At 42.0% G+C, this 26782-nt stretch overlaps 1 protein-coding gene across 6 annotated transcripts in view; it reads right to left on the minus strand.

The window, feature by feature from the left end:
- The window catches only part of TRERF1 (transcriptional regulating factor 1), a 130078-nt gene that overhangs the window by 67851 nt on the left and 35445 nt on the right, over positions 1 to 26782 (minus strand). For all 6 annotated transcript variants that reach the window (XM_067565029.1, XM_067565027.1, XM_067565030.1 and 3 more), the window contains exon 2: positions 21051 to 21101. The gene's annotated coding sequence lies outside the window, so the exon portion shown is untranslated. The remainder of the gene's footprint in view (positions 1 to 21050; positions 21102 to 26782) is intronic.

Raw genomic sequence — 26782 nt, forward strand, 5'->3', positions numbered from 1 at the left:
ACCTTTTTCGCTCGAGAGCCACAGATATCATTTTTACAACCCTGAAGGGCCACCAGCTCCACCAGCAGATGGAAGGAGTTCACTGAGGAGGTCCGTCCCCCTGGCTGCAGCAGGGAAACCACATGCATCCTGTAGCCCTGTGCGGTCTACCTGGGTCCCTAGGCAGTGGCTCCCTTCTGCAGCCAGGGGATGGGAGATCAGTGCTCCCCTCCTTCTGGCTCCAGCAGGCACCCCATCGCATAGGGACCCAGGCAGAGCGCTTTGCCGCACTCCCTGCTACAGCCAGTGGGGAGGGGAGCGCAGATCTTCCATCCCCTTGGCTGCAGCAAGGAGACTGCACTGGTCTTTTAGCCCTGCGGCAATGCGCTCCATCTGGGTCCTTAGGCAGCAGCTCCCTTCTGCGACCACTGGTAGGGGAGCAGTAGGCCACTTTGAAAGACCCCATGGGCCAGGTTGGGAACCACTGGGCTATAGCATATGGGCCCAGGTAGCATAGTGACACTAGTAGCAGCTGTGGCCTCTCTGCCTGTTACCCTGAGGAGTGTGATATCAGTTAAAATCACCAACACTTGTGGAAAACAGTGCCAGTATTCAGCTCCATTGCCTTGTACCACTATAATTACACCAGCGAGCTATTCCCCGCTCATTTCTCCAACCCTTCCGAGGGCCATACTCACCACGGCTGGTGCTGTGACTGGCGCTGTGCTCTATCAATCCCAAGCAGAAGTGAGACTGTAGTGCTTACAACTTCTGGGGAGCAAGGGGAGCGAGTTCAGTATCTTACATTTTGATTTTCATTGTGAATACATGGACAATGGTACCAATTGTATCTGCAGCCACTGCCATTGTGGACTGGAGGGTCTCCCCCTCCACACTTGCAGAACTCCTGAGCCAAAGGAGGAGGAGAAAGAAGAGGACTCAGGATGATGTGTTCCAGGAGATCCTGCAAGCTAGTGCTGCATCAGAGAATGAGACCAGGGCCTGGAGGATCACTCTTGCAGGCAGCATGGAGAGAGTGGAGAGGTGATAGGCGCAGGAAAAGGAGAGGGACATGCAGCAGGAGATACTTGTGCTTCTCAGACTGCAAAGAGAGATGCTGCAGACTCTGCTAGACCTTCAGGTTCAACAATCTCATGCTCACCTCTCTCTGCATCCCATAAAGAACTCAATATCTGGACTTCCCTAAGACCCCCCACAACCTTCCACATGGCATCAGGGGGTTGGTGCACTACCCTTGCCACTCCCCCCAGGGGACATTAAAGACAATCACAGCTTCACATACACTGACCTGTGAAAGCCACAATTGGCGTACATGTACCTGAAACAGAAATGAGTGTTCTTTCCCCTTCATAAGTTCTGTTCCCTTAATAAATTAAGTTCTGAATGTTTTTTTAATTGCCTGGTTCATGTTACAGAATGAAATTGTATTTTCTGGTATGAAATTCAGCCCTGCGCAACTTCTATTGGCCCTATCAGGCATTGTGAAAGCTTCCCAAAACATCCTGAGCTGGATGGTGACAAGTTGCACAGTGGAAAACCTACCCACTGTGCACTGCATTCTGCACTGATACAAGAGCTCCTGGTGAGGACGTGTATTGCTGCTGAAACAAAGAGCCAAGTGTGCACGGGCACAAGCGATGTAATAACTGCGGCAGCTGTATGCCAATATAACTTAGGTTGACATAACTTTGTAGTGTACACATGGCCTATCTAGTAATGAGAACCTTTTAATTTCTCCTATACAGATGCTGATTCAATTAAGAGGGATTCACTCTCTTATATGCCGCCTTCTAGGTGCTAAGCAAGTAAAACAGTATAATGGCAAGGTGGGTGAGGTAATATCTTTTACTGGACCAACTTCTGTAGGTGGGAAAGACAAGCTGTTGAGCTTATACAGAGTACTTCTTCAGTGTAAGCTCGAACTTGTCTTTCACATCAAGAGAAGTTGGTCCAGTAAAAGATATTACCTCACTCACCTGGTCTCTTTAACATCTTGGGACCGACATGGCTATTGCAATGCTGCATAGTGTAGTGGCAGACAGGCACCGACATTAACTTGTTTCTCTTCTGAAGGAATTCAAAGGCTGAACAGCATCATTCCCGCAAAAATTAGAAACTGATAATTGGGACCAAATTCCTGGGAGTAATTATGGAAAAAGAAAAAAAAGTAGGGACAACGGGGAATTGGGGCAATACCAGGATGTCAGATCTTCATTCTGTATTCCATAGAGCCTGTGCCCTGAAGGTGGGGGAATTTACAGAATGTCACTTAATGGAAGCTTTTCCCTCCTTCCCTTCAACAGACACTGTGTGATCCTTTGCCTTTCTTGGCATGTCAGAGCCAGAAAATCCCATTTTCTGTCACTATATGGTCCCCACCAATGTAGCACCACAGCACAGCCTCCATCCTTCCAGCTCAGTGAATCTGGGAAGGATTCTGAACTATCCAGAAAGCTGGTCCAAAATGGGTCTGTATTTCCATGCCAGACCAAAACCAAAACCCAGATGTCCCACATGACTATGCAACTCTTTAGCACTGTACAGAAGTGCCAAAGTACTAAGGTAAAGACCACAAACAATTAACAACTGACTGGATCTGACTGGAAGGCAAAGTACAGATATGAACAGAATATTCAATGAAGCACCATTGGGATCTGGTGAAGAAATTGAAGTAATGGCCAACCAAGGATAGTCTCCTTTACTGTGCTCAAGGCAAAATTGACTGCAGTGCTCAGAGGGCAGCCTTAATACCCTGCAAAGGGTGGCACGCAATGGTCAATGGACCTGGCACATGTGCTGCTATTGTTGCCCTCAAAAGATAAAAAATCCCGACAATCTATAGGCGCTACACCAGTCTCCTGGTAAGGAGTTAAGACCCATGAGAATCCTACACAGACAGTACCTTTAGAAAAGAATTGTTTGAATTTTACAGATAGGCAGACTGAGAAGGTTAAGTCCCACAAGTTCACACAGCTGGCCAAACCAGGTACTGATTACACAGGCATGTAACCCCTCTGAGTTTCATGAAGTGTAATTCGGCACTGTAACTGTCCCAATGAGTCAGTGGCACAGCGTAACAGGGACATTTACCTCTTGAGCGTCTCCTGCTGCTGCATGTGGTACTGCAGTCCTTTTCCTGCTCCTGACACCCCCTGAAGATTATTAAATCACCTTCACTGGCTCAGTCCTCTTGCTAGGTCACACAATCCAAATGAACCCCTTCTGGGGTAACAAAAGTCTAACAAAACTGTATCTGCCCTTACCAGAGTCTTCAACCCTCGCCCTGGGCCCTTGAAATTCGGTCCTTCACTCAGGCTTCCAAACAAATCTTGTCCCTTTCTCGGGGTTTACACCACTTCACCAGTGGTTGGTGGAGGAACCTGAGTCTACCCAGTACTTCAGGTTCCAACCCAGGAACCCTATCACTCACTTCAATTCATTGCTGCTACTTCCTTGGGCCTCTTCTCACCTGGCCCCTTTATCTTCCCCCCTTTTATTACGGTTAAAGTTCTCCAGTCCTCTTCCACGCAGCTTAAGTAAATGAAACCAGAACCAAACTCTGGTTATCCCTCAAGCGCCTCTGGCCAGAGAGGACCACCCTGTCTTGTCCCTCTGGTCCCAGCCAGGAACTGCTAAGGCTCCTTTATCTGAGACAGGCTCTGATTGGCTACTTCCATGAGGCCTTTTTAGGCAGGCCTGGAGGACCCCACCTTTGTGCTCCTTTCCTGGGTCAGGGCATAGTAGGATTGCGGAGCCACCATCAGGGGACCACGAAAGGCCCAAACACATGGAGCCAGTAATAAGTTTTTAGTCAGGCAGATCAATTCATTCTAACTTTCTTATGAAAACATGCAGTGTTAGAAAAAAGCTAGTGTAACAAACACACCTTTATTTCTACTTATTTGGTATAAAAATTTAAACATTGGCGTTAATAACAATGTTAATTATCTTCTGTGTACCTGATTCAACATAGCCCCAAACCAGCGAGAATGCATACAGCATGTGTGCTGTCTGTGTCTTCTTACCATAAAAGGAACTTAACCCCCCACCCATCCACCCAGAGAACACTTTCTTACAGAAATGTGCTGATAAAAAGCCAAAATTAAAAGGGATACTGAAAAAAGATTTTATCAGGGTATGGGCTGGGAAGAGAACAACAACTATTTTCAGACAACTGTCGATTAATTTTTCTTTCAGCCAGAATGCACAGACTCAGTCCTATTTAAGATAAACTTCTAAATCAATAGTAAACGAAAATATAACTTGTTCACACTTTTCTAGTCTGCACATCCCATAATTTGTACATAAGGTCCTCAGCAGAGATTCAACAATAACAGAGATAAATGTATTGAGGTCCTATGTCATTAAGAATGTATCATTTTTTTAAAAATACACTACAGAGTATTTTGTAAACTCTGAAATATTATAAATAATTAAAACTGAACTACATGTCAAATAAATGAAGAAGGTACATTTTATGGGGCTGTGTGTGCAGCTCTATTTGGGCCCTGATCCTGCAAACACTTAAGCATGTCATAACTTTGCTCATGTGAGCAATCCCGATTCTTAGTTACTAATGCATTAAATTCAGTCATTCACAAAGGGTCTTCCAGTCAGTGCGATTTAATGAGGTTCTTCTGTGCCTATGTTATTTTCCAATCACAATTAAAAAAATTAAATTTCTTTTTAGAAATAAGTTGGTGTGTGAATTTAATTCTAGTGAATGATACTGAATCGATAACCCTGGAGACAGATGTTTTCTTTTTGTCCACAGACTAGGAAGAGCATTGTGCATATTTCCCTACATTGCCTCACCAAAGTCCTTGATTTGGATGTGTTGGGACCAATGCAAAGAAGAGGGTAGTTCAATTTCCTGCCCATTCTCATTTTTTGTCCCTCTGAGGCGGCAGATGATATGCTTGTATTAGTTCCAGCTGTGCTGGAGGTTGCTTGTCTGATGTGGACATGAGTCCACTTGCAACTGACCTGAGACAAGCCTCATTTAATATAGACTACCAAATAGCCATCAGAAAATGGCAAATTTCAATCACTACTCATATGCATTGAATTTGAACAAGAAACCTAGAGGTGAAAGGTCTATCTCCCATAATCAATCTTCTGGTGCCATTTGTTCCCCATTTCTCTATCTTGCAATAATGCTCCATTAAAATACACACAGTTCACAAAACAGCAGGCAAAAATGCTTATACCTTATAGCAATCGTTTATTACAATCAGCTCAGAAGCCTAATTTCAAACAGGTGGATATTCATAGGATAGCATATTACTCTTAATTTTACACTTATCAAATTGTATTTACTTCATATGCAGATACCTCTCTCATGAATTTTTCATGAGGGCTCAACACTTTATTTTGCTTTTAAGATACCGCTTATACTTGAACATGCCTCTTAAAGAAGGGCACTTGGATTGATGCAAGATTCACCTAATTCCTTTCAACCCACTGAAAAACAACATGCCTGCTCTAAATGCAGATGCCCTTTTCCACGTGGGTGTGTGGGCAGGACTCAAAAATAATTCTCTTTTCTCTTTTTTTAAGTCATGTACTAAAAAGAAGACAATTCAACAAAGGAAAAAAAAATCACCAGTTTTTTCCATTTTATAGCCAGCATTGGCAAGACAGGAGTGGTTCCCCAATCAGAATAGGTAATCCACCTCCCCAAGAGGCAGTAGGTCAATGGAAGAATTCTTTTATTGACTTAGCTCTGTCTACACCGGGGTTAAGTCAGCATAGCATCATCTCGTAGGGGTGTGAATCTTTCACACCCCCTGAGAGATGTAGCTATGCCAATGTAAGTTCCCTGTGTAGATGAACACTTACAGCAGCAGTTTGCAACCTTTTTTCTTTTGCAGATGCCTAAAAAATTTCAAATGGAGGCGCAGACCCCTTTGGAAATCTATTGCCTGTAATCCACAGGACTACAGGTTGAGAACCACTGCCATAGAGTATGTCTACACTACAAACACTACAGCTGCACAGCTGTGGTGCTGCAACTATGTCGCTGTAATGTAGACACTTGCTATAACAACAGGAGTTCCATTGCTATACTAAATCCATCTCCTCAAGAGGCAGAATAATTCTTAGATCGACAGAATAATTCTTCTGTTGACTTAGCTGAACTTTGTGACTTTGTCCTGACAAACAACTACTTCAGATTTGGAGACAATCTATACCTTCAAATCAGTGGCACAGCTATGGGCACCCGTATGGCCCCAAGGTATGCCAATGTTTTTATGGCTGACCTAGAACATCGCTTTCTTGAAACTCGTCCCCAAGCACCTCTTCTTTACCTATGCTACATTAATGACATTTTCATCATCTGGACCCACGGGAAAGAGTCCCTTGAAGAATTCCACTGAGATTTCAATAATTTCCACCCCACCATCAACCTCAGCCTGGACCAGTCCACACAAGAAATCCACTTCCTGGACACTACAATACAAATAAAGGATGATCACATTAATACCACCCTATACCGAAAACCAACTGACCGCAATATATATCTTCATGCCTCCAGCTTCCATCCTGGACACATTATACGATCCATTGTCTACAGCAAAGCCTTAAGATACAACCGGATTTGCTCCGATCCCTCAGACAGAGACAAACACCTACAGGATCTCCATAAAACATTCTTAAAACTACAAAATCCACTTGGGGAGGTGAAGAAACAAATTGACAGAGCCAGACGGGTACCCAGAAGTCACCTACTACAGGACAGACCCAACAAAGAAAAATAACAGAACACCACTGGCCATCACCTACAGCCCCCAACTAAAATCTCTGCAGCACATCATTAAGGATCTACAATCTATCCTAGCAGATGATCCCTCACTCGCTCAAGCCATAGGAGGCAGACCTATCCTTGCTTACAGACAGCCCCCCAACCTGAAGCAAATACTCACCAGCACCATACAACAAGAACACTAACCCAGGAACCTATCCCTGCAACAAACCTCATTGCCAGCTCTGCCCACACATTGACTCTAGTGACACCATCACAGGTCCTAACCACATCAGCCACACCATCAGGAGCTCATTCACCTGCACATCTACTAATGTAATATATGCCATCATGTGCCAGCAATGCCCCTCTGCCATATACATTGGCCAAACCAGACTGTCACTAACAAAAGAATAAATGGACACAAATCAGACAAAAAAGGGTAACCTCCATAAAGCAGTAGGAGAGGACTTCAATCTCCCAGAACGCTCTGTAGCTGACTTGAAAGTTGCCATTCTTCAACAAAAAAAACTTCAAAAACAAACTTCAAAGAGAAACTGCTGAGCTGGAAATCATTTGCAAACTTGACACAATCAAACTGGGTCTGAATCGGGACTTGGAATGGTTCTCTCATTACAAGAAGTAATTGTCACTGTTCACACATTCTCACCTTCTAATCAATGGTTGTGAATAGGCCTCATCTACCCTAACTGAATTGACTTTGTTAGCACCAGCCCTCCCCATTGTCATGTTTCTTACCCTTGGATGTATATATATACACACACCCCCTACCTGTGGTTTCCACTTCATGCATCTGACTAAGTGTGTTGCAGCCCAAGAAAGCTTATGCCCGCAGAAATCTGTTAGTCTTTAAGGTGTTACAGGACTCTCATGTCAGCTTAACTACATATCTCAAGGTTGTGACGTTTATACACCCTGAGTGACGAAGGTAGGTCAGTCTATGTTTTAGCCCCAGCCTTAATTCTGACACTAAGAGATGTAGTGATATCAACCCAACCCCCAGTGTAAGCAATGCTAGATCTACAGAAAAATTATTCTGAAGAATTCTACACTGCTGCACATCTCTTAGGGGTATGGATTTTTGATGCCCCTGAGAGACATAGCTATACCAATGTAAGTTCCTAGCATAGAACAGCCCTAAGAGTAATTAGCTATTGGAACAACTTGGAGAATTCACCACATTCTTAGCTATCACTACAAGCTGCACAGCTGTAGTATTTTAAGTGTAGACAAGTCCTTACTGTTGAAAATCTACGCCTTAAGTCTAGCCTGAACTTGTCAAACTGCAACTTCCAACCACTAGAGCTCATTATTCTTCTTCCTACTAAATTAGAAAGCCCTGTAGTATCTATTTCCCATGCAGGTACTTGTAGCCATGATCAAGTCACCTCTGAATCTTGTCTTTGGTAAACTAAATAGACTCAGCTTCTTAAGTTACTCAGTGTAAGGCCTATTTTCCAAACCTTGAACTATTCTTGTAACACTTTTCTGCGTTCCTAATTTTGTAATATCTTTTTTGAAGTAAGAACACCAGAACCGGACACTGTGTTCCAGTAATGGTCTCAACAATGCCATATACAGAGGTAAAAAACGTTTTATTAGCAAATGTTTAAGCACAAAACAATAAAGCGATAGTCAAGGTTCAAAAAGCACAGCAATACAGCATCCGGGGATGACACGCAGGGGGGGGGGGGGAGGAGGAGAATGGGGGCTGATCGAGGATAAGCTTTGGCCCGTGGGAGGGGCTGGGGGTGTGCGGCTTGAGGGTTGCAGGAGGGTGTGGGGGGGAACGCTATCCAGCGTGGAGGGAGCGTCTCTGGGAGGCACTGCCAGGGAAGGCGGGTGAGTCCATGCGTGGGGGTGGAGGTCTGGGGAGTACCGTGGCGTACGGGGGGATATGTGGGTTGGGGGACGCTATCTATGGTGGAGGGGATCCCTGGGAGGTTGAGGAGGGAGGGTCCCTGGGGGTATTTGTCAGGGAAGGCAAGTGGTCCATGTGTGGGGGTGGAAGTCTGGGGGTACAGTGGCATGCCACTGCGAGGGGGGGTCCCTGGGAGGCGTTTGCTAGGGAGGGCGAGTGAGGCCCTGTGTGGGGGTGAGAGTGGAGGTCGGGGGAGAGGCGATAGGAGATACATATGTGGGCATGAGGGCACTTTTCCATGTAATGCATAGTAAAGTCATTGGGGGCAGGATCCAGCAGGAAAGAGAATATATAGGTCCATATGGGGTGAAATGACTCTCATTAGTCCAGTGTTCCTTATGGTCGACTGGCAGGTCCGTCCCGTCTTCTTCCGCGGCGAGTGAGTCCATGCTACCTCCTACTCCTATTTGATTGTTCCCTTGCCTATACATTCAAGCATTGTGTTCACTCTCTTAGATACAGCATCACACTGGGAGGTCCTATTCAGCTGATTATCTACCACTATCTTTAAGTCCTTTTCAGTGTTACTGCATTCCAGATACTGTTCCCCATCTTTATAAGTGTGATCTATACTTTTTCCTAGACGTATTGCCTTGCCTCTGGCAGTATCAAAACCCACGTTATTTAAATAAGTCCACCAGAACAAAAGATCCAGAAGGATCTGTACAACAGACCTGTCATCATTACATCATTCCACCAATTTTTATGTCAACTGCAAATTTTACCATCAATGATTTTATATTTTCTTCCATATCACTGATAAAGATATGGAATAGTACTGTCCTCAATCTAACTGGCCAAAGGTTTTTTCATTGATCTTTTTACCTTTCCTTGTCTGCATTTCCTAATTGCCGCTTGTACTCATTTTTCCATTTGTTTTATATATATATTTTAAAAACGTTTTAATTGCTGCTTTCACCTCCCCTCTTAACCAGGATCATTCATTATTTTAATCCAGGAAACTTTCTTGCATGATAGCAGGATTGTGAGTTTTTTTGTGCATCTGATATAATCAAAATTATGTTAATACTTTATTTAATGCGGTGATGTTCTATGATGTGTAACAACAAATATATTCAAAGTCTGGGAAATAATTATGTAAATATGCAGATGCAGTTATATGGAGTCATGAAACCTTCTTAAATGACCAAAAATACTGTTTAAACAACTTATCTGTATATACATGATAGACTTTTGCTCTATCTTGTAATCAATCAGGCTCCTTTTTCCAGTACAAAAATATACGCATTTCCCTTAAACAATAAGTATTTTAGTTTTAACAAATCCATGCGAGATAGAAATTCTGAATAATCAGTTAATAATTAAAACATAGCAGTTAATATTTTTAGTTCAGGGTATTCTTCATGTTAAAATATTATTTATTTATCACCTATAATGTATTGAATGCTATACAATACACAAAAATATAAAGATAGTCCCTGCCCCAAAGAATTTACAATATGAAAAATAAACCCATCATAGAAAAAATGCTCTGGGATATCCAGAGATGGGTTTAATTTCAAAAGTGTGTGTGTGTGCATGTGCGCGCGCGCATACACAACATATATGGTGATCCACATTAATTCCAAACAGCAAATCCCTAATATAAGGTCTTTTACCGTCTTCTCTTTTTTTTTTTTTTTTTTTTAAATCCTCTGCAAACTATTTTCGGGATGTCAAACATTCAAAATCAGTGTTTCAAGACAAAACCTCTTACCCATATTAGGACACATACCCTCAATGAAAGCAGTTTTATACAAGATTAATAACACTTTAAAAAAAAAAAATCCTAACTAAACACAGTTGCAATGTGTTCAGAAATTTTGTTATAGATTTGCTGGAGTGTGTGTGGCATCACACAGACACCAAAATTGTGCTAGCTACAACCCATTGGAAAAGTTGTCAAGCAGGTTCTACAAGGATTATTGCAAGCACTATTCTTCTCGCAGAGTGGACAGAGACTTAACTGCAATTAAATTGGGCATGCAGCAGCTCAGAGAAATAGCAAATGAAAGTATTCAAGTCACTTGCCTGTTGATACTTATAGATGTGACAATTTTCTTATAGCATTAGGTAAATATTGAATGGTGTCTTAGCCCAGAGTTACCAATATAGCATTCTCTGTTGGCATTTCATTCATAAACCCCATTTTAAGTCACTTCCTAAATGAATAACTGGGCTCTATTTTGGCTATTTTGGCATCAACAACTAACGTAAACTTTGATTGCATAATCTTTTTTGTTGGTAATGCCGGTGCCAAAAAGAACGTAGCCTGACACTCAGATTTCAAGTTGAGTTTGCAGGACTGATACTAAGAAAATAATACTTTTTTTCTTGAGTCAGTGAAAGACAAATATCAAACCCAGAAATGCCAATTTTATAAAGTCTATTTACAGAGCAGAAATGACTTTAAGATCAGACCAAACAACCACCTTTCTGATCCCAACTGACTTACTCCTTTCCCCTCCCCTGAGGGCAACACATTGCTGTCTACCATTACCTTTTGTTATCAGCCTTTAAGCCTATTTAATAAGCTGCACAACAACATTCATACTCAAGCCAATTTGAATTAATTGTGCAAATGAGGCACTGGTTCCATCTATACTACAAAAACTACACAAGATTAACTCAATTAAATAATTAATCTAGGTTAGCCAGTACAAACCCTTAATGTAGGCCCACTGACATCAGTTTAATCCCTGCTTAAACCACTTCAATTCAGTAATTTACCAATGCAAGCTAAACCAATTTAAGTGAAGGTCTTATATTAGGTGCTTGCACTAAACTCAATTTAGTTGAACTTTTTTTTAGTACAGACAAGTTTCCTGTCAGAGTTACCAGCCATAAAATCTACATTTTTAATGTATTTAAATCAAGTATGGCTTGTCTAGGTAGATGTACTTTGGGTGGCTTTTACTAGTTAACACAGATAACAGATCAAAAGAACAACCATTTGCCAATCAGGAACATATCTGGATCATTAGGGTGGAATCAGGTGATTGTTCCTATATTCAAAAAGAGTGCCTTCTCTTTCCAAGAAGATTCCTGGGCTGGACTATCAAGTTTGCTGATCAACCAATCAATTCATGTTCTTATTAAGACCGGTGTTTCAGGCCTGGTCTACACTGGCGACTTAGGTCGATGTAAAGTCACTTATGTTGACCTCTGTACACCTGTATCTACACTATTACTACCATTAAGTCGAATTAAGTCATGGCAAATGTCAACTTAATAAGACCACCACTGCAAGTGGCGTAGCACCTAATTCGAATTTGTTAGTTCGATTTAGTGTCAGCATAGACACATCTTCACTTAAATCACCTTAACTGCCCTCTGGGAGGTATCCCACAATGCCCCATTTTGACCGCTCCGGACAGTCACACTGTGCTGTTCTGTGGTCACGCTACCAGGAAATGTCCCCTCCCCTCGAGCCCTGGGAAGATTTGAATTTTCATTTCCTGTGCTGCCAGCGTGGAGAGAGCTTTGTCACTGTACTCCGCATAGTTACTGCAAAGCCCAAACGTGCTCCAGCACGGAGTCGACCAGAGGTCTTAGAATTTATCAGTCTGTGGGGCAAGGAGTCCATTCTGGCTCAGCTTAGAGCCAGCAAAAGGAATGTGGACATTTATGGGAAGATATCACAGGGCATGCTGGAGAAGGGACACAAGAGGGATGTGCAGCAGTGCTGTGTGAAGATCAAGGAGCTGCATCAGTCATATCAGAAAGCCAGGGAAGCTATCAGCCGTTCTGGCTCCTCACCCAAAACATGCCGCTTCTACGATGAGGTGCATGCAATTCTCGGAGACGATCCCACCACGGTGCTGCCACACAGCATCAATACCTCCGCTAGGTCACAGTCCATGGACAATGATGAGGACTCCGTGGACATGGAGAAGGCGGCGGCTGAGGAGAGCATGGTGCAGGAGCGCGGGGTGTCCTGACCCCAGAGCAGTCCAGCAGCACATAGGACAGCACTAATGATCCCGGGGAAGGCACATCTGGTGAGTTTTTTTTCCTTCTTAGCAGTTCTGTCCTTTTACTTTGGGGGTGTGGGGGGCATCATGGGGATTTCAGGCGTTTCGGTGACTGTAGTGGGGGGCTACCCAGGGAACAGTTTATTTATGTGATGAGATATGCTCCGATAATCATCAGTTGATATCTCACAGAAACTTTAGTTTAGGTAATCTGTTATCCTTTGCAAAAATTTTCTGGGCAGGGCTGCCTTGTTCCTCCCTCCACGGTAGGATACTTTGCCGTGCCACACTGCAATCAAAGGAGCCGGCATCATGGCGAAACACAGCATAGCGGCAAAAGGGCCAGGCTGGTACCCCGCTGCATGCAGCAAATCTTCCCTTTCCTGGTGCGTTACCCTCAGGAGACTGATATCGCTCATGGTCACCTAGGGTAGATGGTGCTTGTTTAAAATACCAGAGCTATACAACAGATGCCCTGCACCTTTGTATTCCCCGTTGCAGTGTCCTACCAAGTCACATTGATTACTTTTATTTGGTTTAGGCAGAGACTATTACCCACCCCCCCCTTCCACGCTGTCCACAGATCCTCTCTGTAAGGGCACAGCAAGCAGACCCTTCTGGGATGTCAGGAATGGAATGAGGGTCTGTGTTTGCCCTGTGCACTGCATGGGGAGTATTGTCCACACAACTGTATCACTTTCTTCACTCTGCTAACAATGGCTACCTTGTTATTTTTCTTTCATTCTGTAGAAACCTCCGCCTTGGCCCTGCCCTCAAGAAATGCTGCAAAAAGACTATGGCAGATTAGAAAGAGGGGAAAAAAAAAAAAAAAAAAAACCAACCCAGAGATGACATGTTTGGCGAGCTCATAAACACCTCCGCAGCCACAGAGACAGAGCTCAGAGCATGGCAGTTGACCTTGTCCCAGAATATGGACATAGACAGGGAGAGTCGCAGAGAAATGATGGAGCATGATCGCAATACCACGCAGGAGATGCTGCGAATCATGTGGGACCAGGAAGATATGCTGCGGCAGCTTGTGAGGAGTGGAGGCAGGACAGAGTGCCGCTGCAGCCCCTCCATAATGCTCCTCAACTGAGGACTTTGCTGATCTGCCCCTTCCCCACCCCCAAGAGGTCTCGGAGGAGACTGGCCAGGCTGCAGTATGTGCTTGCCTTCACCCCTGTGGAGGCAAGCAGAAAGCAGCGTCCGACACGCTGACAGCTGGCCAGCAAGCTACCACACTACGCCTTGAGACAGTGAATGAACAGGCTACCCCTTCCCCCATGACTGAATGTTCATAAATAAAAGCTTGCATCATTTCAACACGTTTCTTAATTAAATCAAATCTTGTTCAGGAGGGATTTGGCGGGTACAGACATCGATTGGGGGGGGAGGAGGAGTTCAGCAAAGGCAAACAACATACAGGAACAGAAAGCAGTCCTGCATCTCATTGCAGAACCTGGTTTTCAAAGCTTCCCTAATGCAAAGCCTCCGCGGTTCGCTCTCAGCGTAGTGCTGGCATCTGGCTGCTCATAATTGGCGGCCAGTCTTTCTGCCTCCACAGCCCAACCCTGGAGGAACCTCTCACCCTTCGCTTCACACACATTACGAAGAACACAGCACACAGATATCACAGAAGGGAGGTACTTCTCACTCATGTCCAGCCTAGTGAGGAGACTCCTCCATCTACCCTTTAAACGCCCAAATGCATATTCTACAACCATTCTGCAACTGCTTAACCTCTTATTAAAACACTCCTTGTCAATGTCAAGGTGACCGGTGTACGGCTTCATTAGCCAAGGGAGCAAGGGGTAAGCAGGATCCCCCAGGATCACTTTGGGCATTTCCACATCCCCAATCTGAATTTTTTGGTTGGGGGAAAAAAGTGCTCACCTGCATATTCGAGAACAGCCCTGAATTACGAAATATGGGCGCATCATGCACCTTCCCAGACTATCCCACATAGATGTCAGTGAAACAACCCCTGTGATCCACAAGCCCCTGCAGGACCATGGAAAAGTACCCCTTGCGCTTTATGTACTCGGTTGCTAGGCAGGCAGGCACTAAGATAGGGATGTGTGTCCCATCAATGGCCCCCCGCACAGTTTCGGAAGCCCATTGTGGCAAACCCCTCCACTATGTCCTGCACATTTCCCAAAGTCACTATCCTTCATAGCAGAAGTCTATTGATGGTCCTGCATACATGAATCACTGCGATGCCCACTGTAGATTTACCGACTCCGAATTGATACTCAACCGAGCGGTAATAGTCAGGGGTTGTCAGCTTCCAGAGAGCGATGGTGACTCTCTTCTCCACCGTCATAGTTTGTCTCAAGCGAGTATTCTCACACGCTTCAGGGACAGGGCCAGCTCCAAGCACAGTTCCAGGAAAGTTGCCTTTCGCATCCGAAAGTTTTGCAGCCACTGATCATCCCACAGCTGCATAATGATGCGGTCCCACCAGTCTGTGCTTGTTTCCCTGCACCAGAACCAGCGCTCCATGGACTACAGATTATTCATTACAGCCTGCAGCAACTGGGAATTGTTCTGCTCAATGGCTTGTAGCAGGGCAGCCTCGGTGGCATCGCTATTGTCTGTGCTTCAGCTTCTTGCTCTACTTCGAAAATACTCGATAATAAGCCACGATGTATTTGTGACGCTCACAATAATAGTGCAGAGTTGAGCTGGCTCCATGTCTCTGTAGCAATGATGAGCATGGGGAGTAAAAAAACGGCACGAAAGTAGTTTTCCTGTTTGTTTGTGGGAAGAAGGGAGGGGGAAGCAGCGTTGCATCATGGGATGATGACATTCGTCCCAACAGCCACCGAGGCTAGTTGCACTGTGGGATATCTACCCACATTGCACTGCTTTGAAAATCGAAATAAGCGTGGTGAGTGTGGACGCATGAGACCTGTGCAAACAGCGTAGTGTGTACATGCTGCTGTGACTTCTAAAAATCAGCTGCTGAAAGTTGACTTAAAGTCGACATGGCCTCAATCTCACTAGGTTCAGCTCTGGGCAGCAAGTTTAACAGGCACTCAATCCACAACTAGAACATTATTATATTGAAAAAAATCCATGAATAAACTGAATGAGGTAGATCAAGTCATCTGAAAGGGTAACCAAAAAGCTGCTTTGCAGCTTAGTTTTATTCCTAGTTAGTTTGCAAGCAAGTCACACACTAGCTTTTTGGTTATATTTTCAGCTGATGTATGGTTTTGGCTGAAAAAAAAAATTTTTTTAAAAATACACCACTACATTTGCCAAAGGTTGATTCAAGTGGCATTAATGTAAAAGTAGTCAATGTCAATTTTGTGGCTGAAAAAGCTGGATCACATCCTTTTAACTCATGTCACTGTCCCTTTTAATACAGATTTTGTTTCTGGGTTCCAGCCAGGCACTTAGCATTGCTCTGACACTGTGTTTTGTGGTTTCACGTATTTCCTATTTATGAAAAAGAACTATAGCAGTTCCTGGTTTGTAAAGTTTTCTTCAAATAAAAAGTGTGAATAGCAGCTTCCTCTATGATATATTATTCTGTATTGGTGAACGTTCTGTTCCCTTTTACCATATTCAGAAAAGATCAGTGATCTACAAAATGGTCTTAAAAATGAGGCAACAAGATATATTGTTCTGAAACAATCCACTCATTGCTAACAAAAACTGGCAATTTCTGTCCTCCATTATTAGTTTCCCAGGGTTCCCAGAAAAAATATCTCTGATTTCATTCATTTTTTCTCCTTTTGCACCGCCTTCTACCCCCTTTTTAAAACAATCCTTTAAATAATATGCAAAAGTTTCCCAACTCCACAAAATCTCACATATTCCAGTACTGTTTTCATTTAAAAAAATACTTAATATCATTATCTAGTATTAACAGTAAAAATACTTTGTACATGTAAGATATCTTTCAACAGAAGATCACAAAATTGTTTGTAAACATTAATTTAGCCTCACCATATCCTTTTGAGGTAAATATTACACTTATTTTACAGAGGTGGAAAATAAGACACATAAGTTAAGTGATTTGCCCCAACATCATTAGCCTACCTAGGAAGAGGATCTATATGCCCAGACTCCTAGAACTACTGCTCTAAGAATTACACTATAAATTAAAGGCTTTCTGCTCCACCTTCATCCTGAGCAAAAGCAGACTCTCCCTCATTCATGTCTCACCATATTACCTTACCATACAAAAAGCTATATAACCTTCTTACAGAACTCACCAGTCATCCCACTATCCAAGAATTTCTTGACATTCACTAAATCAGTCGCTAAGGAAGTTACTTCTCCTGCTACGGAAATAAGATAATATACAGAGAACATCCTTACCAATAGCAACTTTAACAGCCTTCTTGGCTGTTTTCTTACCAGATATCCAACTATGGCCACATTAGTTGAACCCATAAAAACACATTATACCACAAGGAAAAATACAATGAATATACAAACAAAAAACTTAAAATATAACTCTTCATCAAAAACAAATCTCTTGCTCTAATATAATACTTAGGCTTAGCGAGCATGATCATGTCTTACTTCAGTAATTGCATCAGCAACTATAATAACCTGTTACTTACTCACAACTTAAGGAGTTTATCTAGGTTCTCACACCAGCCCCAATGCCACAGTATCTGGGCATTTAACATTCTCCTTTAATTCAAGTAATTGCAGCTTGCAATTCTTGTGCCAGGGCCTGGATTCACTCCCCACTGTCAATTGAAGTTTCTCTGTGGATGGGCCATTGGTTCTTACTCTTATCTAAACCTATTTCCATAACAGGTCTTACCAAAGCCTCTTGCTGAAACTTAGACGACTCTCTATAGATCACTCCTGGGACACAGTTCAGTCTGGAGAAAGTACAAGTGTTTACCCGCTTTAGTCTTTTAAGTAGTCTTAGAACAGTGAGCTGTAATTCAAAACTCCAACGTTTATTAGGGTATTCAGAATATCCCATTTTATCCCCTTCATTCCCTAACACCATGCCAGGAAGTCACAGAAACAAACGCCTCTCAGTCCAGTTCACACCCTCAGACCAAAACTCAAGACCAGTTAGTCCCGCTGAGTAACTGATACACGGAATGTGCATTCATGAATCACCATGGAGATAATGTAGACAATACTTAAGGTTCCGCAGCACCTCCTGTATTGTAATTTGGTGTAATGGTAAATTTTCTAGGTAACATGGTCTATCCAAGGGATGCCACAAGAGTGAGTTACATCTCAAATGACATAAGGAAATTCCAACCACCTTTTAAGAGGTTTCAACTGACAGCTAAAGCTTGCTGGAGTGTCAAGACATCTCTGAGACAAGACGTGCTTCTTAAACTCAGCTAGTTTGTGGGACTGACTGTGAAGCTCACTGGACTTCATCTCCCTTCTCTGGAAGCTCTCTCTGGAGTCATTGACTTCATCAGTCCTTCGCAAAAACTACAGAAAGGGTGATATCTCAAGTTGAAAGCCAGCAGAAAAAGCTGGGTGGGAAAGGAAATTGGGTCACAGTTTTTTTCCAAGCTGTCTATTAGACAAATTTGAAGGAAGTTTAAGTGTGGTATGATGGACACAAACAAGCTGATATTCCTCTCTTTATAGTACAGCTTCAGATAAGAACTAATAAACTTTTATTTCTACTTATACAGGATAACATGCAACATGCAGGCTATTATAATTAGAATCCATTTTTCAAAAAAGACAGAGGTGGGGTCAGTGAAATATTGACATTCAATAATGGAGTAAAAAATTAATTTCAGGCATGAGTCTGCAAGACATCTATAGAAGCTTACAGTACCCACTGAAAGATGGCCTTGGAGTTAAGACACAGCTATTACTAGCTGTGCACAAACTTTCTGGGTTGCCCTAAGCAAGTAATTCGACCACTATGTGCCTCAGTTTGCCCATCTGTATAACGAGGATAATACTTCCCTACCAACAGTAGGTTTTGTGTCTGGAATGTAAGGCTGGAGTTGGTAGAGATGGTCCGAGTTTCCTGTTTCCTTAGAGCATCATTATAAGGGCAGAGGTAAGGTAGTTCGGGTATTTGTCAAAGGCTCCCCTGAGTTAGGTGCCCCATGAAGCAGGCTCCTCTCAGGTTCTATAGCAAACAAATGAACACTGAGCTCAAAATAGCCAGTTGGGCATAATAGTTCTTAACAAACCATTGTCCTGCACAGAAATCCAAGGAAACACTGTAGGTTAAGCTCCTAACTGGGCCAGGTTACTTGGGTTAGGGCAGGGTGGGCCTTCTTTTCCTGGCTTTATCCAGAACTAGCCTGTAGTAGAAGCAGCCAGCCCTCTTTATCCAGCCTGCTGGGCCCTGATTCACCTCCACCTGCTCCTGGCCCTTCTAGGTACTGGAGGACTAACTCTTGCTGGTTCTGCCTGCAGGTGATCATGAGAGGCCTCTTTAGGCAACCTCTAGAGGTCCAAACTCGCTGTTCTTCCCCTTCCATCAGGGTACCTCCTTAGGGCCGGGCACGCTAAGGTAGTGGGCCCTCTGGCAGGGAGTAGTAAATGCCTAGTAAGTGCCGTCACAGTATCCTACTTATCAATTTCCATATGTTAAAATATTTGGAGTTTTAGTAAATTTAACCTTAATTCTGAATTTCCTGGCTTTTGGGCAGTTTTGTTTTTCTCCCCTGATATGTCCAACTTTCTTATAAGGATTTTTACATTAAATTACTCATATGTTCTATCAACCTTAATTTCACCTCAGCAACTTTATAGTCTGGGATATTACTTATTTTTTAAAGATAGTCAATGTGGATTGGGGATAAAATGTGGGGTAGGGGCACTCGATCCCACCTTTCCATACTAGGGGTGAAATCCTGGCCCCACTGAAGTCAACGGCAAAACTTCCATTGACTTCAGTGGGGTGAAGGATTTCACCCTAGGTCTTCAACTATTAATTTAATTAACTAAATTTTCTCTCTCTCATCATTTTCCTGATTTTTGTGTTTTTGGGGGTGGTTTGGCTGCAAGTGGCAAAAAAAGAAAAAAAAATCTGAAAACTAGTGAACATATCTGTTACACTGACATTATAAATAACCCCTGTTCTGACTTACTTTAAAATTCACAGGGGAAGGGGAAAAAAAAAAAAACAAAAAAACAGGCAAAGACCTCACTCACCCACCAGTTCTGAGGAAGATATTCCGTGTTTTGTGATATTTAGGAAAAGGGGTTTTGAATGAAAATGAAGTTGCAATCTTAATTATGAAGAGGTTGTTCTCTCTCTGTACAAATAGCTGCTTCTTATATAACAGCATCATTTGTGTACAAAGCACTTTGCAAATAAACTAATCATTGCAAAACCCTGTGAAAAAGAAAGCATTATTGCCATTTCAATGATGGACAAATTGACTCAAAGAACTGAGGTGTGTTACCCGAGGCAACAGGGACAGTCAGGGTGGAGCTGCGGTTAGAAGTCAGAAGTTCTTAGCTTCCAGATCCATTTTCAATCCCTTACAGCTATAACATGCCACCTCCCTATATTACATATGCATTATAAACACAGGGAAAAAACTGCATACCAATGTGCTTTGCAGGCAAAAACTGAAAATGGCTCTTTCCACTTCATTTCCACATCTTTATCGACATTTTAAAAGAAACTGAAGTCAGTGTCAACTACTCAGTGAATAGAGCAAATAAAGTTACAGAAATTTTAAATACCTAAACAGTTTATAATATAGTTGGGCTAAAACTCTCCATTTGGGTAAAAATCAAGATAAGAATCAAACAAGTTCCTAATACCCCCATCCCAATTTTTTATAACAGAATACTCATGACATTTAAACTTGGGAAAACTAGTGTGACAAAGATGGGAAGGAGGAAGTGGGTGTTCCATTTCTACATTAAAAGCAGAACTGCATAAACTCTGTTCTTTCCTAACATGATACTTATTTAAATATACCAAAGACATACTAAATTTAAGGAGAAACATGATGTCTGGTCCTCTTAATCACTGACGTTAAACACGTTCTCTTCTAGTTTTCCTACAATTTGCCTAACAGGAAAACTATTCACATTTTTTAGGATGTTACTTCTACTTATATAGGCAACATTTTTCAAATTTGATTGCCTGAAGTTCGATACCAAACTCCACATTTAGGAGCTTACATGGTTTGTTTTTCCAAAAGACCTGAGCTTCTACTTTCCCATTGTAGTCAATGGGAGCTGCAAGTGCCCAGTACCTCTAGTTGGGCTGGGAGAAATCAAGCAACTTTTATTAGCTGGATTTAGGTATCTATTTTCCGGTACTCAAGATGGAAATATTTTTAAATAATGGATCTGTGGGATTTTGCACAACTGCAGAAGAAATAATTTATTTCAATACTTGCCAGAAATCATCCATAATTTGTAGCAAAGAAAATTAAACTATTATTTAAGTTACCTGTTGCTGTACTATTGAGATCAACTTTCCAAGATCTTCCTGAGCCGGCTTCTGTGGAGACAAAAACATATATGTTTAGGGGAATTATTCAAAACAGTGCAGCAAGAGGTAAAATATTTTTGTACTCCTTTGAATGAAAAAGCAAACAAACAAAATGAAACAAGCTACACCCATTCAATCAGAAAATACTTGCTTAGTTAGGCCCCCATCCTGCTCCCAAGAACATCAGTAGTAAAATTCCCAATAACTTTCATGGTGCAGAAACAGGCCATTACATCTCTATTTAGTTACTACAACTTTAGGTTTACTAAATCAGTGTTTTAATTGACAGGACTCATTAAAAAAACCAAACAACAAAATGTTTGCAAATTGTTACTATAAAATGCATTAACACAATATCTCCCACCCATTAGTAATGGCTTTTAAAAAGAATCTGAATATACATAAGTGTACCACTTTTCAGATGATCACTATTAATCAGGAATCTAATTACAGACAAGTAACCTTAGCATTGCAATGCATCAAACCCAAACTAGTGGGGACAGGAAGTCCTGGTCACTTATTTCCTTGCCAGTTCCTTCCAAAATGCCACAGTGAAATTTTGATGAACAAAGTGATTTCATCTCAGTGTTTCTTATAATGCTTTCATACTTTTGACCAACGTGTCAGTGAGGCCCCCAAGAGGGGGACCAGAATAATGATTTACAAGAGCCTCAGGTTCTGGAAAGGGAAAAAGATAAAAGACCGCTGGGTAATGCAGGGAGGAAAGAAGGGTGCTGTGATGACAAGTCAGGCACCCACCAACAACACTGCAGTGTTACCCACTCTCACAATTTAATTGCAAGTCTCACAAATGATTAGCTTTTGGGGTGGTGGTTTCTTTTGTTTTTAAAAGGGTTCTCATTAATTTCTGATTCCTGCCTTCAACCCTATGAAATCTGTCCTTATCCAAAGTGGACATCATCTTTTATCAAAGCTACAGGCTGCCCGTAGCTACCTAGCCACCATGTCTCTGAGCTTTGTAGAAGTGAGCGAGCAAAGATGGAGCCATTTCCCATTGTCTGAAATGGGACTAAAGAAGAGAAGATGGCGGCTCCTCAGTCTCCATACAAGTGCCAGGCAGGGTGAAAGGAGAATGTGGCAGTTTCAGGAAAGAGACCATGGGGGCAGCAATAATGGAGAATGTGCTAAGAAAGAGGATGTGCAGGGATGAGATATGGGGAATGACTGGGGGAGGAGGAGGACGAAGAATTAGGAGGCAGCCTGGGAGGGTCAGGGAAATATAGTGTGGCACAGAGAGAGTCTGTGGTAGGAGACAGAGGATTAAAGGAGGGAAATGTAAGTGGGGGCAAGTTAATGAGGTAGATGGGTGACTGGAGACTGTGGGAGATCATGAAGGGAGAATAGGAGTGAGGCAGCTACCTATAGTGCCTAGCTAGGGATGGGAGGGGGAATGATGAGTCATTGAGTGTCAGTTCCCCACACACAGGATAGGAGAGTAAGTGCAGTCCCCTTCATGCACTGCCAGAAAAGGAATCAGGGGCCTGGAGCTGCAGAATTTGCATGATATGATAAGCCCAGCCAGCTGGCTGTTTTCTTTGTGTTTGTCCCTATGGAGTTGAATGCCTGTAAAACAAAGCTAGTTGATGTATTATCAACAGTGCCTATGTTAAAGGTCTTTAGGAATCCCCTTAACAACAAGGAAAAACCAATACTTGGCCTTAATGAAACTGGCTATACTCAGCCATCATCAAGAGCCATATTAGCAACAGAATGAATGTTCAGGTACCATACTTCATATGGGAGCTGAGAAGGCTGCAGAAATGACTAGCACTGTTTACACCACAGAAACAAAGACCTTGTAACCGAATCAGCTGGACCAAACCAGTCTGAGAACAAATGGTTCACTTTATCCATATTAGCCATGCGGATTCAATTTAAGAACACACACATCAGCTCTGCTGCTGTAAACCATGTCAACTGCAATGTTCTATTAGTACCTATTTTACAGTGCCCAGTACAGCTTCCAGAAGAAGCTGTGAATTGTGGAAGATTCCAAAAAGTCACTTACTCACTGTGGGGCAGCAGGGGGAGGATCAGCGGAACCATTTTAACTATTCTGTGTTCACAGTGGCACTAAAACAGTTAATACTGAACAAGTTCTTAGACCTTCTGAAAGCAAATTTAATCCACACAGTTTTGGGAACACGCGTATACATGAGAGGTGGTTTACAAGCATTCTAAGTAGTTTGTATGGCTCTCAGAATGGTAAAATTCTTTAATGTTGACAAGGCTAGAGAGGAGATCATATTAAAAACAGAGGGTAGCAGAGTTGGAAGGGCTGAATAAAGATAGGTGATGGAATAAAAGGAAAAACCTTTCTGATATGGAATGATAATCAGGCCAATTAGCAAAGAAGAGGTCATGCTGCAAAAAAAGTATATAAACAACAGTATTTTACATTTACATGGCATCTTTTAACTGAAGACCCACTAAATCACTTCACTAACTATAGAACTACACCCACACACACCCACACCCTACCACTGAAATGCAGCCTGCTGGGGTTGAGGGTGGAATCCAAGAAGCAAATACTATACTGCCAAACAGTGGAGGCAAAGGGGGAAAATTTGACTGGACAACAGGTCAAACTCCTACAATTTACATGAAGTATGTTTGGCTCTTTCATGTCGATACAGAACTGACAGGTGTTTAATTTTTCAGGACGTCCACACAAATACCTAGGTAAGCATACAGAACTCAATCTAACTTGAAAGGATAAAAGACTGAGTTCACTCTACAGGGATTTGAACCTGTGGTATTAAGGAGTCTAAACTAGTAGTTCTCAACCTATTTACCACTGTGGGCCACATATGCAGCTCTGTGTGTGTTATGTGGGCCATATTCACACAATATACATACACTACCAGCATGGCCCTGAGGATGTCACATGGGCCATAGCTGTTACTGATTGGGCCGCAAGCAGCCCATGGGTTGAGAACCACTGGTCTGGGCAACTGGTCCTGATACTTAGATCCAGCTATTCACTTCACACTATGTACTCCAACAACAGCCCAAAGACAAACAGGAAGTCATCAGTAGCATATAAATTATATAGATTTGAGGGATTCAGAAAAGATAAAATGAGGTACAGAAATAAGAGCACTGGCCCCAGCCCTTGTCTGAAGCAATTGGGTATCAACAAAATAATAAAAACAATTCTTCTGTGTCAATTCCTATCCAAAACAATTCATTTCTAACTGTTCATTGTTTGGATTTTAGGATTCCAGTACTTATAGTCAGTATATTTAATGGCAAATATAAATTGAAATAAGAATGTAAGCCCAATTTTAGGATTTTTGACATTCACTTGCACATCTCCCACAACCCACGTCATTCCTCACCATGAAAGTGTTCATTCACTGAGTGTCTTGGTTAGACACTGAAAGTTGACTGAATCTTACCTTTTATTTTCCACATATTAACACTATTAGTCAGCAAACTTTAGCCCTCCCCAGCACTCTGATAACAGAAGAGGCAAGTTTCCAATTAGAACTACAAGTCCTATGTCTACTACTCTCAGTCTCTCTTGCAGTATTTCAAATCTGAAGTGATTATTTAATAGAGGAAACAAAAACTTAATTACAAAAAAAAATTTTTTTAAAGTTAAAATGGCTCAAATACATTTTTTGTTTTGTTTTTGTAAATGCTTAGAAAACTCTTCACCATTATTTGTTACTTCATTAAGGACTTAGGTTCCAAGACACTCACAAGGATCAACTGAAATATTTTATGGTCCTAGTATTAAATTTTTCCCCTGCATCAGAAGAGTGTAGTTATCTTATTCTTCTTAAACGTAAATATTGGCCTCCATTATTGTAAGTATTAAAGATCTGATCCACAGGAGAAGATCCTTGTGCCTGCAAGGAGATCCATTTACTTCACCTGGGTTTCTAGTAAGGGTCCACCAGCACAAATTAGGTCACAAGATCAAAGCCTACGTTTGGAATACTTATTATCAACAACAAATTACATTACTAGAGTTACCAAAGGATTGGGGTCCCATTGTGATGATACCGTACAAAACACAGGCTAGGTCTACTATGCAAATTAAGGTGTAATTGTAGCATGGGTAGGCATACCTATGTTAGTTTTAATCTAACCAGCGTGAGTAACAAAAGCAATGAAAATGTAGTGATCCGGACCCCACTGTGGGCCAGCAACCCAAGTATGTATCCAGGATCCTCTGTGGGCTTGCACTAGGGTGGCTGTCGCACACCCTCACTATCACTGTTACTTCTGCCAGCTAGATTAAAGCCTATCAACACTGCGATCACATCTTCACTTGCAGTGTAGACATACCCAGAGACAGTCCCTGCCCAAGAGCAGACAAAGGATTGGAGACAGAGATAGAATATATAAGTAAATGAATATCATGATTTTTGGCACAGTGTCGTTTACTGTGGGGGGATGGGAGAGGGGAGGGAACACAACACTGTCTTGAACTGGGAAAAGAGGCAGGGTGAACTATCTGCATTTGCAGTGTTTGTGTTTTTATGGAGAAATATTTACACAATCAATATCTTTTATGCTCACCTCCTCACCCTATTCAGAATATAAATACATCATAATATAACACCCTGGTTCCATTTGCAATAAAACAAGAAAATCTTTTACCACCATCTGAAAGCAAATTATCAGCAGTATACAAGCCTTGCAATTCAGAAATAAAACCTAATAAATTATAAATTTAAGAAAAAAGGTGATTTATATCCCAAATTAATTATATAGCTGTAGGGGACTGAATCACCTGCAATGGTCTTGCAATCTTGGATATCAAAGTAATAAGAATGTTTGTTACAACATGGTCTGTAAGAAATATTGGAAGAGATTCCCCTCCCGTAGAAAGGAAGAGGCTGGATGGTCAAAGTATACAGTTTTATGACTAGATATGTCAACCTAATAAACACAATACCATCACATGAAATATACTTATCATTAAATAAGGGGAGTGATTATGAAGATGAGGGACTAACAGCAATGGCCAGAGATAGAAGACTGGGAGCTAAGAAATTCTAAGGTGTAGTCTCAGCTCCAACAACTATGGCTTTAGACAAGTAGGTAGGGCTTGGATGCCAAGCACCCACAATTCCAACTGAAATCAATGGGAGCTGCAGACGCTCAGAACCTCTGAAAAGGCAGATCCCTTAAACACTCTGTGCATCCCCTTCAAGAAACTAGTATTGTTTCCACTTTACAATCTAGCAGGGATGCTGTCACAATTCATTTCTGTAAAGCACTGTGATGATGAAAAAACGCACACCAACAATACTGTAAGTATTTAAAATGTTTCATGTTATGAATGCTGTTTCCTCATCCTTCATAGACTAAATTCATTCAGTGTCACTATTTCCTCTTTTTAGTTATCATTTGCATTACTCACCCATTTTTGTTGTCAGGAACTGATCATTTGTTTTTGCTATTACCAGACAAGGGTAAAATAAGTTGCCTTCCTTGTAATTTTGTGTTTTCTAAATGAAGATCAGCTGCTTTGTCCATGTAAGAGCAAGATTTAAAAGAAAAAACAAGAACAGAACACTGGCAACCATGATTTATTATATTGATGCAAGTGATATAGGGGAATGAATGCTTACTCATGGAGACAACCTTCAATAGCCAGCCCTGTAAAATTCCTGTAATCTCACCTCTTGCTGGTTATATTCACAGAAACT

Source organism: Emydura macquarii, unplaced genomic scaffold (genome assembly GCF_026122565.2).
Source record: "Emydura macquarii macquarii isolate MOO-44397 ecotype Brisbane River unplaced genomic scaffold, CSIRO-AGI_Emac_v2 contig_2676, whole genome shotgun sequence".
In the NCBI taxonomy this organism is placed as follows: domain Eukaryota; kingdom Metazoa; phylum Chordata; order Testudines; family Chelidae; genus Emydura; species Emydura macquarii.